Genomic DNA, 17,113 nt, shown 5'->3' with positions numbered 1-17,113 from the left:
GCCAAGGAACTCAATCGTTTTCTCTCTGAAGAAGCTCTTACTCCTATTATCTGTTGTAATGGAGGCTCTGTATGGGACTGCCTTAAAAGACCACTCAACAGTGTCAGGTACTACAATTCTCCATAGATAGTATTAGCTGCTGGTTTCCTTTTGAGTGCAGTTCAAAGCAGCAGATTTGGTGTAAACAGCAGCACCTGACCTGAGACCAGGTTCTGTCAGAGACTGTCTTTCATGCCCTGTATTTCCCTGATGCTTAGAGCTGACTGTGCAGCTTTTCTTCAGGCTGTTAGCAAAGCACCTTACTGGTGCCCTTATGATTCTGCTCCTCACTTTTACCATGAAATTTTGAGTTTTAACAATTACCCAGCTGTAGGCTTTATCTTAGAGGGGAGTCTGAACAAGATACGGTACAGTGGGACTGGCTATTGGAAGTTTGGGCTAGAAAGAAGCTGCCTCTAGTCAAAGAGTGATGGTTTATAACCTCAGAAGTAATCTTCCATTTTTACTGTATCCAGGGAATTGATGATCTGACAAGAGAGTCTGATTTCTGTCCCAGTTTCCAGATCTAAGAGGTTCTGGACAAGTATCCAGGCCTACTCTGGGTATTCATGCAAGTAGTTCACATGAGACTTATTACAATTTCTTGTTTTATTCCAAACTGGAAGGGAAACTTCCTGTCTTGCAGCTCTCCTCACACATGAACTTACTTTTATTTGCATTTACTTTGAGCACAACCATTTGGTGATCTCTTTCATTTCTATCACCCATTTCAAGGGGAAGCTGCAGTCCTACACAACTGCTTAATTTGCAGTCACAGCCATACATTGTTGTCCCAAGTTAACAATGCTGTCCCAAGTTAACTACCCCTTCAATGCTAACCTTGTGCTAGTACAGCCAGTAAATCCACCTGGCTCCCCTCTGTTGCTGAAGTTGTTATCTAGGATATGACCTGCTGTGTCTGTTCCCCCAGTGACCTTTTGCTAACCTGGCTATTTAAAGAAACTGTTCCAGAGTTCTAACTTTTACAAATTTTATTTTATTTTTTTACAAAATTTTAGTACCTGGGAAATATGCCAGACTGACAGAGAGAGAACTGTGAGTCCTTTTTTTTTTTTTTTCATTTGGACAGGCACAACATAAGCAACCTACCAAAAGCCCCTTTTCCTCTTTATACATTGCCAGTTTGCCTCAGTCTTGAACAAGAGAGGCCTGGGCAAAACACTTCAGCCCTCCATGTCAATTTAAAGTAGTAGCCTGAATGCCCACAGATTTGGAAAAATGAGCTGTTTCTTTAGTGGTGTAGGTGGCTATCCAGTAGGAGGTGGACTGAGACCATCAGCCAGTTTCCAGCAATAAACATCCATCAGAGCTGTAGTCCACCAGTCTGTCAGCTTAAAATCAGGAGCTGACATGCAAGACTTTATATTGCAGTCCTCTGAGACTTCAGTCACAGCCAGCCTTGGGGCTTTTACAGAGCTCCCTAATCGTCTTTTGCTGTCTTGGAAATCTGTATTCCTACTAATTAGCCAATTATTGGAAAACATGGCTGGACACTGCTTTTGGCAGAATTAGGCTGGCTTTCACCAATTTGTCTCTGTCGTGCATGGCTCTAGAGATGGCAATTTGCTGTTGCCTGCTTAAGTGGTAGCAAAGTGCTGAGGAACTTACAGCTCATCTTTTATACACTTAGAAAGGACTGTCAAGATGATGCAGTGTTGTCTTTCACTCTCCCTTTTCTTGTTTTATGTAGAATTAGAGCCCACAAATGTGAGGAAAAACAGCCATGGCTGCAGTGAAGGCATTGTGCAAGTTTTCCTCCCACAACTCTGCTGGTGTTACTCAGTCTTTTTGTGTGTGTGTGTGTGTGTGTGCGTCGTTTTTATTTTTTTTTATTTTTTTACTTTTCTTTCCAAAAGTGGGCTCCCACACTGTGCTACAGCCCCTTTATCAAACCAGTTTTCAAACAGCTCCTTCTAGGTGCTGACCTGTAACAGCACCTGAGATGTGCTCTCGCAGGCTCCCGCTGTGGCAGCCCTCTCACTGCAGCAATCCAGGTTAGTATCCATCCTGGTGAGTGCACCTCCATACCTTGTCGTCCCTAGACCTAGATCTTTCCTAAAAGACAGTTATAACCCTAACAAGGTGTGTAACAGCAACAGCGTGTAACAGCTTGATTCATTGAACCAGAATGAACAGAATGGCAGATTGAAGAAACCAGCCTAGCTTATAGCTGCACTGAAGGCTTAGCATAGAAAGGGCAGCCTTTGTTCTCCGACTATCCTACTAATGACTAACCTGCTACTGTCCTTTGGTGCTTTCTCCTGCCTGCTTGGGAAGTCATCCTGCGGACACATTACCTGCAGAGAGACCACAGAGAGGTAATCTCACTAAAGGCACCTAGTGTGCTTCTGGAAGTGAGTCAGAAAGCAGCGACAGCAACAAGCATTTCAGAGCTCCTTATTAGAGTGACCTTGCTGCATGTTAAGATGTGAATGTAAAATGGAGATGGACTAAAGCGATACCACAGTTACAGGTATCTCATCTGTCTTTGTCTAGCCAAGCCTTGTCAATCTTCTTTGTTAACTAGCTATAACCAGATAAAATACAAGGACCTCTGTGAAAAACAGTTACTGTAGCAGACAAGATGACTTATGGAGGGCCAGTTTCAGCTGTATTATTAAAGACATACTTTTTTGCATTGTTCTGATTGAAAACATGGACACTACAACATAAATCCTTTGGTTTGCTGAAACTGCAGGCATGGTGACAGCTGCATGTAATAATGATCATTTAACACCTTGTTAGTCCTCAGAGACCAAGGCAGGACTAAAGTTGTGTTTTAGGGGATACGTACACAGTCAGTGGTGTGAACAACTTACAAGATAATGTTTGTACCATTCTTTCTGTCTTTAAATGTTAAGGGAATTGTGTATCTCTATTTAGGTGTATATTGAGTATCTATCACAGTGGCATTTCTGGAATTACAGTCTGTGTTAATCAGGAGGCCATTATTAAACTACAAATCACAGCACAAGTAAGCAACCTTTCACTCAGCTTTGCTTCCAGCTTAGTTTCCTGTATTTACCAAGGCTTATAGTCTGTCTGAACGTGCACAAACAGAAGCATCTAGTGCAGAATCGCAAGCAGAAGCTCAACATGTCATTTCAATATCTAAGGACTACCGCTTCCTAAACAGCAAGCTGAGAGATTGAGAGAACAAGCAGTAAAAGAGAGAGAGAGAGAGATGAAAGGATGGAAAAGAGAAAAAAACTAAAGAGAGGTACCAGTTAAAAGAGAATAGATAATCACATAGAGGAAGAACCAAAACAGAAGCATGAATGTTTAAATGAGGCAGGGAGAGAAGGATGGATGAAGAAAGATTAGAAGGTGAAAAATGAGAATGAAAAATTTCCAGATGTAAAACTGAAATAGAAAAGCATACAACAAAAGGAGATTTTTATTAAAAAGAGAGGAAGAAATTATTGCAAGGCAGGTATAGAAATGATTGTCTGCTGTAAAGAAAGCCCATGACTGGAATACTGCAAAGAGAACAATGACGTGACCCATGGCTAGCAATTTGCACTGTTTCTCGTTAATGCTGAGATGCTAATGGCTACCTTCCCCAAATCCCCTCTTTCCTGGGGTACCCTTTCTTTTTGAAATGTTCAACATCAAATACAAAAGTCGGCCAGTTTTACCAAGAGGGACTACATCCCTGCTGTGCTGATCTTTCATGTTGAGTTGGCTGTTCCAGTCAAGTCTGAGTCTTTATCAGTCAACACCAGGCTTTGCCTTTAACGTGTGCTACCTGCTTTCCTGTTATTGTTATTACTACCACCACTTTGTTCTGTAAGTTCATTTAGACCTTGATCATGGTCAAATTCAACTGTGACAGTCAATCATTGTCAGAAAAACCGTGAAGTAATAATAAGCAAATGAAGGAATGTTATTCCTCGTTCCACCCCCCCCAAAAAAAAAGGTTTGAAAAACATAATTTTCATCGGGAAACTTCCATTTACTGAAGCTGTTCCTGGAAATTTTAAAATCAGCCAAGAAGCAGAGATGGGCACATAGCAATTCCCTGAAGCTGAGCATTATCTGGAAGACTGTTGTTGACATCGCCACAGTGTAAGCATGCAGTCTAATGGCTACAGGCAAAAAGTAATTTGTGTTTTTATCCGTTAAGAAGGATCACCTCGGGTAGCACAGTGCTTCCTAATATATTGTTGAGGTGTTAAAGGAAGAGTGCCTCCTACGGACTTGCCACCTCCACAGCTGCAGGGGTTTTTGAGCAACCATACTCAGAAGCCGTCTTGCAAAGGCCGATGTGCCTTGGCCCTATGCTCATAAAATCACAGTCGGCATTACGTGGCTGCAGCCCAGGACCAGAACAGACAGCTGTTTGCATGCTAGCAGATGGAGAGCCCTGAACCCACAAAAATCCATGTGTGTACATATTTTAGAAGGGATGTGCTCTCTGGGAATATCTGCTGTCTGCCTCTCACGTGAACTTTCTATTTCTGTTGTATTTTCTATTAGTCTTCATGATTGTTAGGCCTCTGCTCTTTTCTGTTTTTATTGTTGCGACCCTGACATAGCCAAACAAGGCCCCGGGTTCAGTACTTCCAAATCAGCCTCCACAAACTTGACTAGCTAGATCTCCACAGGGAACAAAGTCACATAGATTTCTGTGACAAAACCCATTGGTCTGACAGGGACTGAGATAAATGTGCCTCCAAAAGTTAAAGCAATAGAAATCCGGATCCGCAATGCAAGATTTCAGTGACAAAAACAGGGAGCTGACAGGGACTCAGACAAATCCATCCATGCCGAGTGACTGTGCATCCCTTCCACACACAACTGCCTGCTTAAAGAGATAGCGGTGAGAGATCCCCACACAGCATCTAGCACAGCATCGGCATTTGTTAGGAGATTAGTGTCGGGCGAGAGAAATACCCAATTAAAGAGGTATTACACTGCCATTGGGGGATTGAGAGTAAGTAGCAATAATCATGCCAGCCACTGCCACAATAGCAGTGCTGTGAAGGAAAAAAAAAAAAAAAAAAAAAAAAAAAAAAAAGGAATGCAAAAGAGGTTGAAAAAGAAAGAGAAAGCAGAGCGTATTCTTGGGTTTGGGTCTGTGGCAATGAAATAGCTCAAAAGAAGATAACCAGCTCAGATGCCAATTAAAAAAATGCATGGGATCAGGACAGAAAGCAGCCTACACAACAAAATAGCAACTGTACCATTTAAGGTCCACAAGTTCTCATCCAGCTGGGAGAGGAACAGGAAAAGCAGTGACTGCAAAAAGTGATAGAAGCTGGAGCTGAACAGAGGCTCTCGGTGCATTTACACTGCCACGTTGCACAGACTGCTTAAGACAAAAAAAAAACATCAGGGCATGAGGGATGCCTTTCTGGAGCAGAGCAGTGGTCCATTTGGCCCAGTGTCCTGTCTCCCACAGCAACCAGAGGACACTGGGAACCTGTGAGCACGTCCTGCTGTTGTCACCCCTCATGCACAAATGTTGGATCAGGGGTGTCGGAGGATACACCACTGCCTGGGTTTCTATCCATTTGTAGATCTGTTCGTGAGTTTGTCCAGTGCCTTTTGAACCTGGTGGCACCATCTACCTCCCTTGAAGACTGGCTAGAGAGCAAGGTGCTTCCTATTAGAAAAAGGCAAGGATTAAGAAGGTGTCTGTGGCTCAGGTGGTAGCCTAATGCTCAGGAAACTCAGGCTCCATTCCCTGCTCTGTTGTAGACAAGGTGCTGAGAGTGAGGCTTTTAGGTACTTAAAGATGACAATTTTCAGAAACAGTGTCTAATTCCCATTGAAATCAGTCAAAAACAAATGGACTTCTAGGGCTTTTCAATTCAATGATTTCAATTGCAGTGATGCATTTTATGTTTTTGAAAAGTGTACCAGTCAACTCTGCATCCATAGGCTACTTAAGGACCTTTAAAAACTTGCCTTTGGTCTTTGTGCCCCAACTTCCAGTTGTAAGGGGAGGATGACAGCACTGCTTCCCTCATGGGGGCTGTGTGATGACAAGGAGAAACACGTTAGACTGCGAAGGGTTCACCTGCTAAGGCAAAGGAAGGACATGTAAGGGCCTGAACCATCTAACAAAGACAGAAAAGGGCTGTCGGAGGCTCACGTTTGCCAGAGGCACCCAACTGAATACAAACCAGCAAAATGGGCAACTGACCTTCCCACACACACAGAGCAGCCCTGCACACGTGGCAGTGTAACCATGGTAGAGCTGGAGGAGAAAGGTTTGGAGGGGAACAGTAAAGAGCAGACCCAAGGATGCTGCAGACAGCGCTCTCTCTGTTTCTATGTCTTTGAGCCTGAAATGTACCAGCCATGCTGAATCCAATGAATGACAACCCCCTGAATGGGGTCAGCTCTTTTGCCCCAACATGCTCCCTAGCTAAACAGAGGGCTTGACTCCTCCGTGGTCCTGGCAAACTTCTGTACGACCTACATCAGCTCCTGTGCTCACGCTGGCTGACGTGGGATTGCTGGGGCTGAGCGGAGGCACCAGGCTGCCATGTCAGTCCAGGTGCTGACTCCACATCCTCCAATGGTAAAGCACTGGCAGCTCTCCCAAGGTTGCAGGTGGCATTCCAGTTTCTAATGTCAGTTGTCACGAAACTCGTCAATGACTAGAAAATCATGGCACGTGCTTGCTGTGGAACATGCGAGGGCGATGCTCCCTGTGTGGCAGCAGGAGAATCTACAGCTGCATTTCCCTGTCCCTACCAGAGGCACGGGGATTTATCTTGCTTGCTTCCCCACTTTCTGCACTACCTGCTAACCATTCCAGCCGCATGTCTGGTTTCAGGTTGCTTATCAGTTTTCTTTCCTAGGAACATGAAATAACAAAAGCCCTTCATGCACCGAGGTCATTTTTCTGGAAGGGATAAAACACTGCTGCTGCCAGCCGCTCTATTTACAGCTTAGAGCTCAGCGTCCTGTTGCTGTTACTGTGAGCACCAGTCCTCTCAGATGCACTGCACACGATGGCAAAATAGGAACTCTTCAATGTAGTGATTTGCCTTTTAGGGAGCATACGGTATTGGTTAAGGCAGCATAACCCACAGACCAGAACGCTCCTGTGGGATGAGCATTAACCTTTTGGCTCGCCAGATGCTGGCTGAGTCTGGGCCAACTTGCTGAATGAGCTGTAGTTTTTCACTTTTGTCTTCCTGACTGGTTTCAGTGCTAACTGCTTTAAGCAACTTGTTGACCTTAGATCTAATGACTGTACAGAAATGCACTGGATGCACGGATAACTGAGAGGTAGTGCCATCACGTGCCAGGAAAGGACCTCCTGCTAACGCCAGCTACAGGTGATTCCCCTTTGGCTTAGAGGGCCAGGGTCTGTCTTTTAATATGTAGAGGAAGCGTGTGCGATTTACCTCTTAATAGCATCCATCTCTAGTACATTTCCTTGCAGTGCTATTTAATGCTTAAAAAAGAGCAGTCTCATCATGGAGTCATTCTGCTGCTGCAGCCCATCACCTATAATGACTGTGGGTTCAGGCTGTTCGTGTACTGGGTGAGCAGCACTCAGGGAAGCTCCTGTGCTGCAAACAAGCTGTAAGACTTAGGGTGTGCAGCAGCTTGGTGATGCACTGCTTGGACACCACACCCAGGTGAGCAGTGCCTTCCCTAGAAAGACTGCCTTCCCTCTGCAGAGCCCTCCCAAGGACGGGCATGCTGTGTTTCCCTGTACACCCCTTTGATGCTGCCCCTTGGCATTTGGCTGAGCAAGGGAGCTGGAGGCCTGGGGTAGCCATCTAGCCACTGGCTCCTGCATGCCGTGTGGCCTCTGCACTGCCAGTAAGTGATTTCAGCTGCACTGACACTCTCCTCAACATGCTCTGGTGCTTTTTGTTTTGTATGAGGGTTTGGGCTTGCATCAGAAATAGAACAGAACGAAAATAGGTTGCAGAGTGGAGCTCTGAATTTCCCCAGCCTAGAGGTTCCTGCCTTGTGGTGATGTGCAGGACAAAAGTGACAAGGGGGGAAAAGGGTGTGTGTGCTTTAACCCAGTGTGTCTCCTGGGTTTAGAGGGGTTTAATTAAGGTTACAAGTGTTATTATGGCAATGTATCTTCCCCTTACCCAGTTTAAAGTGAAAAAGCTCCCAAAAACCCTAGTACTTGCAGCATTTACAAAGCCCTTTATTAATTATGTTCTTCACAATTGCATCATATTCGTCTTGTATCACCCAGTTTCTTAATCAGTGGTAACCGCACCTCTATAATGAAAAGAAAACAAAAATGTTTCACAGAGTTGGGCACCCCAGCAGACAGAAAGTCTAAACTGGAGTCTTAGCTCTGCCACAAATGAGGCGTTTCATCTTCTGCTCCCTCTCTCTACAGCGGAGATGCCAGCACTACTTCAGCTATGAAACAGAGGTGTTAAGTGTCTTGAAAGGGCTGTGAGGTTCCAGAGGTGTGTAAAGCATCATTATTATTGCTATTTTTATAGATAAGAAAAAGCATGTTTGTGGCAAACAACAAAAAAGTGTTTCCCAGCTTTGAATGTGATGTATAGAAAGAGCTATATTGTTCAGCTATTATGGTACCTCGTAACAATGAAATATAGGGTGTTCCTCAAGTTGTGTTAGAGCTGCAAAATGTATCTCCTGAAATATTAGATACGCCAGACAGCTGGGGTGTAAATAATAAGCATGTGCATAGTTAGCATTTTAGAGGCACAGCAAAGCCATTCATTCAAAGGCCATCTTGAGCCTTTGCTTCCTAGGAGTACTGTTGTCTCTCCAAATGCTCTGGAAACACTCATTATTTAATATACCTGTGAACAGGTTTCCTTCACCTGACTCAGGACTATTTTCTCAAGAGAGGTTAAGCTGTACTTCAGGTAGCAATGTGCCCTCAAACCAGAAAACAATTTAGTGAGGGTTTCATAGCAATATTAATCTGGAGTAGGTGTTTGCATCAAAACACTTCAAGCTAGGTCTCTGACTTTAAAAATCTCTGATATTTATAAATATACACATTTATAGAAACTGCAGATGGATGTATATTAGGGGTTTGAGCATAATGGTCATGCACGTCTAATTTTTGTTTTTCATGCTTTCCTGTTTAAGTATTATAGAAAATTTATTTTAAAATGAAATTCCCATTTAATTATGTAATTCAGACAGTGGAGCTTTAGCTCCACTTTCATTGAGTGAAAGCTGTAGATATGGTTAGGTCCCTGATAAAATAGGTGAGATTTGACAGTGCCATTTTAGGAAATTTGCTTGGATTATTTTTGTATGCACCCTTCCTCCCCACTGAACTTGTAATTAATGCAATGCAATGGGTGCACAGCCTGTTAGACTGATGCCACTAGTTTAGCTGTACCCTAAAAATAAGCCCATGCAGAAGTGTATTATTCCAACTGGCAGGCTGTTTGCTCTGAGGGAGGGAGCAGATTTGGGGGACAGCAGATGAGCTGTGTTATTTTAATGGGGCTTTGTTTTCGCTAAGGATCTGTAAGAGTCTGGAGGCCACTGTCATATGCAGTACCCTCTCCACTCCATTGTAAAGGGGGGGGGGGGTTACGCAGGAAACCATGCCTTTTTCAGCAAGCAAAGGAGACACTTTTTCATTCCACACATGTGAGACCTGCAGCACTCAGGAACACGAGTTAATTGCACAGCGGTCAAGAAATAAGGCAAATATTGAAATGCATAGTACTGTGCAATCTGTAGTCGTCTCACTTCGTCTACCCACTTTCCTCAAGTCTGAGCACTGATCACAGCAAAACACTTTTATTTTCATTTCTTGTTTTTTTTTTCCTCCTTTGCTTATCCTGTCAAACCTTCTGTATCCCAAATGCCGGGTGTGTAAAGCAGCACCCTGCTGGAATCAGTGAAAAGCATCAGTGCACACAGCCACAAGAGACACTCAGCAACATCTCCATTGTATGCTCCGTTATGCGAGATGAAGAGACAAAAAATAAAAACTCAAGGGAGCAAAAAGTCTTGCATTCGTTTCAGTATCATGATGCTGGTGCGGCTGTCAGTGTTTTCTGGAATTTGTACACATTATAAAATGTGATCTCTGTAAGTTTTTATTGATCTTGTCTCAGAGGCAGTGATTAATAGTACTTTCATCCCCAAATGTCAGATCTGCTCACAAACCTGAATTTTCCCTCCCATGCAAGCATTCCTCCAGTCACTGGAAGGATATGAGAGGAAACTGAAGCCGAGGGGGAATGGTCGCAAGGACCACACCACCACCATATGTGAATCCATTAACCCCCTCAAGTTCATTTATTACTTCTTATTACAGTACCATTTTGCATCAGCTAAGTGATGGGCATCTGTATTAGATTTTGTACTGATGATATAAAGGGGTTTCTCATTTCAAAGAATTTAGTGCCTAATGAGCTGTACATGGCGATAGTATCAAACTATATACAAACACTATTAGGACTACACTGCCTGGAGACAAGAATATATGTAAGTGGTGCATTTAATTCTAGTAGGACTCCACTGGATTTCGTTTCTTGGGCAGGGAGGCTATTACTTTCTAATCAGTAATCAAACAAAAGGTGATGCAGCACGAATCCATCAGCTGCATACCTACTGCTGGTCCCTGCTAATTTGTGTGTTGAGGTTTTAATCTTTGTTAGTCTGTTCTTTAGTGCTGAAGCTGAGGGCAGCTACAGTTCATTGGTATTTTTAACTCAAAGACAGTTGCTCATCACAACTGGAAGAGTTGGTTTTTTAGCAAAACTGGAAAAATAATATCTTTTTTTCTAAAGTTCAGGCTCAGAGATGTGTGGTATTAAACTGACTACCTGATTTCGGGGCTCGAGGTATGCTAAAGTACCTAAATACCTGTGGAGCTGTCTTAAACACCCACTAGAGGGGAAAAACAAAGATAATGTGCATTGCTGCTCTGCTTGTGAGTCTGTGAGCAGTCAGAAGTGTTGCAGCTAAATTGCTGTTAAAGGTGAAGACTGCTAAGGGTCGGGCTGGTTTTGGAGTGAGTGATTTTTCCAAACACCACGTGAGATGATGAGGAATTGAAACCAATTGTTACCAACATAAATTATTTCCCTCCTATTTTTCCTGTAAGACGGGAAAAAAAATCCAGGAGCTTCTGAAGTTGAGAGAACTTCTGGGATAGAGGCCGAGGGAACCAATCAATAACTAAAAGGATTAAAAATGAAATTGAATGCTTTTCTCTGTGGCTCATCAGAAAATGGGAGTGGGCTATGGCTCAGTTTGCTTGCCACTGACACAGTTATTGCTGCCTACCAGCAGGTCAGTAGCATTGGATTATATATATGTATGTATAATATGGTGCCAGTGTCGACAGCATCACAGCCCAGTCCCTCTCCCCACAGTCGCACTCAGATGCATCCCTCCTGAGCACAGCCTGCTGCTTTATCACTGTGTTCTGCATGTGGGTGTTAGCGAGTGATCCTGAGGTGCTGAGGCTGGAGCTAACAGCCTGCATCTGGGGCTATGTCCCTAGCAGAGATGTTAGCTTATTAACTGCTGATGAACTTATCTTTCCTAGCAGTTTTGCTAACGTGCTTTCTCTATAGATCCATTATGTGTGGATCCACAAAGGATGTACATGTGCTGCCGCAAAAACTATGCTTCCAATTTCCTACAAAATCATTCAGTTCGGATACGTTTTGTGAGACTGAAGACACAATGCAGGAAATATTTGTGTAATAATTACTTGTGGAAGGCCAGTATCTGAACGAGTCAGAAATTAATTTGGAGGAATGTGTATGTGATTAGTCTGAGTGCTGATGCTATCTTGATGAGTACTTCCCTTCACTTGTACTGGTTCTTCTTCATACAGAATACAGAAAAGCAACTGTAATGCTGAGTTAATGAAGATTTTTTTTTATTTTTTTTTTTTGTGGAAGGCATATATATAATTGCAGGGAAATAAAACATCTGTGCAATGTATATTACATATCTGTATCTGTCCTTAATTGTTACATTTTTTCCCCTTGGATTCTAGAACTGCAGCCTGTGGAGGGTTATTGAATCTTTATTGCTTCTAAGTTCCTGGATTGATATTTGGAAATAGCAGCTATGTAACATCACTGATCTGATTTTGCTTTCTGCACACTGCAGCTTTAAATTTCTAAAAAGTTGAAGCAGCATGTTAAAATAAGAAGCGGGTGCAGTCTCCACTTCCTGGAGACTTTGCTTTTGTTCCTTCTTGGTTTTAGTCTAAAATAAGTCATTCAGAATAAAGCCTATTTTTGTTCTTTGTGGGTGGAAAAAACTTACCTCCCTCGGTTCTCATACTGTGCACATCACCGTGATATATGTACACCAAGTGTTAGTATCTGGGAGATAGCAGATAAAGCCTTCAGGTACTTTGATCTACTAGGCAAGTGTTAGAAGTAGGAATAAAGTTTTCTCTTTAAAAATGGAGATGCTGAGGTATTTACAGCCCTGGGCTTTCCACCCCCCAGCATGTTGTGAACGTAGGAAACGTGTGACAAGAAAACTTGCACCGCTGCATGAAGAAAGCCACCCTTAGTGTGGAATGGAGCTTGTGGAAGGCATGGACATGAAACTCAAGGGCTTAGGAGAAGGTGTGCTGTGGTCAGCCGAGAGGGCAAGCATTATTGCTAGAGCCCACGTAGGAGGTCCTTAAATCGCAGAAGTAGAAAATAGAGTTTAAGAGGTCATTTAAGAGGTCAGGTTTATTCCTTTTCCTCTGCTCCCCAAGGCAGGATCTTTAATACCCAAACCATTTTTGACAGATGACTGTTTAGCCCGTTCAGAAAAATTCAAGTGATGGAGACTTCACAACTTCCCAAGGCAATCTGTTCCAGTGCTCAACTGTCCTAACCATTATTCACGTTTAATTTGTGTAGGACGCAAAGGCTGACACAGCTTCTGTACCAAAAGAAAGGGAATTTTAGAAAAAATGGGATCTTTACTTTCAGTGGGTTGGTTCTGTGATGTGAAAGATGGTTCCTTCCCAGCACACAGTGCTCTGTGACCAAAGTTGGGCAGACGCAAAATCACCATTTCCAGAGCTGCTTTCCAGCCTGAGGACCCAGGAACTCCCCTCTCCTCGGGATGTGAGGCTGGAGCATGGCTGCCAGCGCATTCCTTGCTCTGCAGAAAATTTTGTATGATTAGTACTTAACAAACTCGTATTTTTTTCTGGGATTTCTGGACATGTGCATAAGGTAAACAAACATGAGACCTACAGAAGGGTGGGACAGCAGCATGTGAAGAGCAACTGTGGGGATATTTAGCACCCACCTGTGATGTCTGCAGGGAGGGAAGGAAGAACAGACAGGAGGGAATAGAATAAGATGTGAGAAGGTCTGAGGGATATTAAAAACATTCACATAAAGGAGAGAGGCAAAGACACATAGAAAGAGACTTGGAGTACTGGTAGCTGTATGCTGTTGTCAAAGTGAGAATGCAGGCACTCACGTACAATTTGTGTCTGTGTCAGTTCCCCTCTGCAGAAGCGCTGCTACGTGGACTGGAAGTGCTGATGTGGTAAGCTGTCATGCAGGGCGTTTCAACCATGAGCTGTAATTCATGTTACATTTGTGTGGGATTCTCCAGAAGTGGTCCAACACGGATCTTCTGGACCAGCAGCTGCTCGTTTGCTCTGCAGGGCAGGAGCTGTCTCTTACTTTGTGCCACACCCGATCAGCGCCCTGCGCTGCCACTGACCAAACCCTAAGAGCAATGACATGTTTTTCTTTAGTGAAATCAGTTCAGAGAGAAAACCTGCAGGCCTAGGAGGGTGTCCTGCTAACGACTGCACCCTCACAATCACAGCTGAGGGGTGGTGAGTGTTACTGGCACAGCTTGGATGGTTAAAAAAACACAGCACGGCCTTGCTCTTGTTATGATAGTTTGGTGTCTCAAAGAAGCGTCTCTGGTAGACAAAGGGCAGCTGGATTTATTCAGATTTCGGACTAGAGAAAATAGCCAGTCTTGTTTAGCAAGCCCTTACTGGAGATTTGGAATCTGAAGGAGACAAAGCCACCGAAGACCCTGGTTGAATGTGCACAGCTAATTATTTTTCTAGGTGTATGCAGGGTGGCTGAGGTGCTCCCCATATACCTGTTGTGCATAGCATATGTCCCCAAATATCCTTTTCTAGATGGCCTGAGAGCTCTCCCCAGCCTATACCTTTGTTTCCCTCGCTGGAGAACAGCGTATGTGGGCATCCACACCTTCAGCCCCTCTCATAGCCTGTGCAAGGTGGGCACTGCGTGGGGAGCAGCTCAGAGCCGTGACAGCACCCTCTGTGACAGGTAGCTGCTTTTGTATTGCTTTCCTGGCATCTTGGACTAACAAGCCATTCTCAGCCCTCAGAACTCTACCGTCAAAATTTTAACCGATGACTGTTAAATTTTACTGTTGCATTTGGTTTGGATCTGCCTCAAATTAAATCTGCCCTCGGCGGCTCTTTGCAATGCCATCTGCCGGCAGGGATCCGGGGAGCCAGGAGCTCTACCTTAGCCGACCTCAGGATCGGGCAGCTTTCCCTGAGCTCTTTGTGGCTGAAGCTGATAAGATCTTCCCTCAGCTCTCATTCTGACAGGTATTTCAGCGCATCAGTAGTATTTTAATTAAGGTGGCCAAGTGGAGTAAATCTAATAGATACCTCTAGGCTATACATATACTTTAGATCTGAGCACTTTTTTAGGTATGAAAGTGTTAACTGCACATGGTTTCATACTTCTGTGGAAAAAGAACGACACCCTTTTCTTTATCAGCCATTTCGGTGCTGTCTTTTTTAATCATTTCAGGCTTTGAACTCCTGCTCTGAAAGAGAGTCTCTGTCTCTTCATCTTCAGCAGCTGCCAGGTCTGGAGGCCTAATCAATGCAGGTTATTGATAGCAAATCAATTAATGCATACAAAGGATCAAAATTAAGGAGCTTTCACTAAATTAATAAGCGATTCCAAGTCTTTTAACAGAGTGCCTCAGATAAGGGCAGCTTAGTCTTCTGGGACAGCAGCCTCCAGTCCTGTGTTTCCAAAGACAATCAGCTGGAGAGAGAGCTCTGCTTTTACTTCTTTTGCCATTTAAATAACCTGGTTTTCTCAATAGGAAGTGCTTAAAATCTGAGTCTGGAAAGGCTGCCAGGAAGCAGGTCCGAACTGAAAAGAGCAGATTTATCTGCATAAGGATGTCATGGCCTTGCTCAGCTGAGTCGGGGAGGGCTGGTTATTTCAAAAGCCAGATTTATATAAGATACCAGCCAATACCAGAGTCAAGGTTTGCTTCAATAGCAGATATATCTAAAATTGGACTAGAGGTGCACTCGGAAGCAACTAGATGCTGAAGAGCCTGGAATAATTCGGAGCTCCTACCAGAGCCAGCCCTTCTGCCTTATGGTTTGCCCTCCTGGGGGAAGGTGCCCAGGGCTCAGTACTAACTTCTTGCAGTTAGCTTCCCTGCCCTGGGCCCTGCCAGAAAGTGCTAGACAAAGCTCCTAGGACAGCCAGCACCTCTGCCCTGCTGCCATCAGCCGCTCCTGAGGGTCTGGGTTACTGGGAAGTCCCAGGCAGCTACTGCAGTTTTCCAGCTTCCCTTCTGCTTCAACCAAGGGAGAATCACCAACAGTGCCATGCAGGAAAAGAGAACATCTCTGGCAGTTTCTCTTCATGTAGTGCTGTCTGCCATCTCCTCCTATTTTCCTGCTTAGTAAGAAGGGCCATTCTTTGAAATGCCAGGAACTCTCCTGCTGTGACAGTAATTAACAGGGATGGAGATGGAGCTGGGAAGTAGATGACAGGAGTACTAATACAGCGTGTAGCCCATTGAAGATGAAGAATGGTTTGGGTCACTCCATGAGTCCCTCTTGCAGAGCTGTGGACACGCTGTCTCCCTCTCTGTGCCTAACTGTGTGGTGTCGGGTCCAGGTCCCAACAGTGCTTGGTGCAGGCTGCCTGGGTCTGGGCACTGTCCCTGGGTGCTGTGTGGGCACAGAGCACCATGGGCTGAGCAGCAGAGGTGAGAGTGGTCTGCTGGCACCTGCCAAGGGACCACGAGAAGGGGTCCGGTGGCCTGGCCTTGTTGGCACGCTTGATCTCCTGATGCCAGGGTGAACTCTGAGCCAGATCCCTGTAAGTTTTTTGCTGTAAGCTTACTTGCAAGCCATTTTGTACTAAAGAATAATATTTTTATATGCTGTGTGAATGATTCCTTGTGACTGAAATGGCTGAAGCTTCCAAAGCTAGAAAATTATGCCAGAGGTGCTAATATTCAGATGAATATACTGAGATTTACAAATGTAGCTCTTGTCACTGCTGATAGCAGAATTGTATCTGAATTCCAGGCTTACTGGGTCAAACTTCATGTAATCAAAGGATTGTCTTCTTTTTGCTATAGTTTCTACTGATCTCTGCCTGGCTCTCTATCGCAACCCATTGCCTGTTCTATTGCTGGCACTGAAGTGCAGTCTGTTATCTTCATCTGCCTGCCTTTGGACTTGAAAAGGCAACACAGCTGATGTTTGTTGATCTAATCCACTGGCGATGATCTGCTCTTGCCAAAGAGTTATGAAGCTGGACACATGGCGTTGTGGCCAGTGGATGTTACAGACGGCATTGCCGGCCAAAGCGTGGGTCGCATCTGAGAGAAGGACGAGGTGAATTCGTCACCCTGGACCAGAGCGACGAGCTGTAACACTGCAAGTTAGCAAAGCGGTTCTCTGAGGGTGCAGCGCTGCTGGTCTCTGCTTCTGTGCCTGTTGGGAATTGCTGTACTGCATCTTGCTTACTTCAGGCAGGATTTGCAGCCCTTAGATGTGGTCTGCTTTGCCTTTCTTCCACCACTTTCAGTTCCCTCCTACAAATGCCAGCTCTGACTGCAGTTCTCTGCAGCCGCACGTCTCAGTAACTGCTTAACCTAGAAATCCATTGCTAAAAAGATCTGACACCATAACACCCTGGAAAAGACTCCTCTCTCCTCCCTCCCCCTACTCTGCTCCTTCTCTTTTCTTTTCCCAGGATATATGAAAAGCTGTAACTACCAAATCAAAATCTATTTGATTTTTGTACTCCCTTGATAACCGGGCAGCTGATCTCTATCACCTGGCTAAGGCTTATCTGCTGCC

General features: G+C 44.4%; 1 protein-coding gene across 1 annotated transcript in view; it reads left to right on the top strand.

Moving 5' to 3' along the window:
- LOC311442383 (high mobility group protein HMG-I/HMG-Y-like) overlaps positions 1 to 17,113 on the top strand; it is a 69,232-nt gene that overhangs the window by 4,568 nt on the left and 47,551 nt on the right. The window lies entirely within an intron of this gene.

Source organism: Aythya ferina (assembly GCF_964211825.1).
Source record: "Aythya ferina genome assembly, chromosome: 10".
Classification (NCBI taxonomy): Eukaryota; Metazoa; Chordata; class Aves; order Anseriformes; family Anatidae; genus Aythya; species Aythya ferina.
Note: the sequence above shows the minus strand (reverse complement) of the source record. Positions and strands in the feature narration are given on the sequence as shown.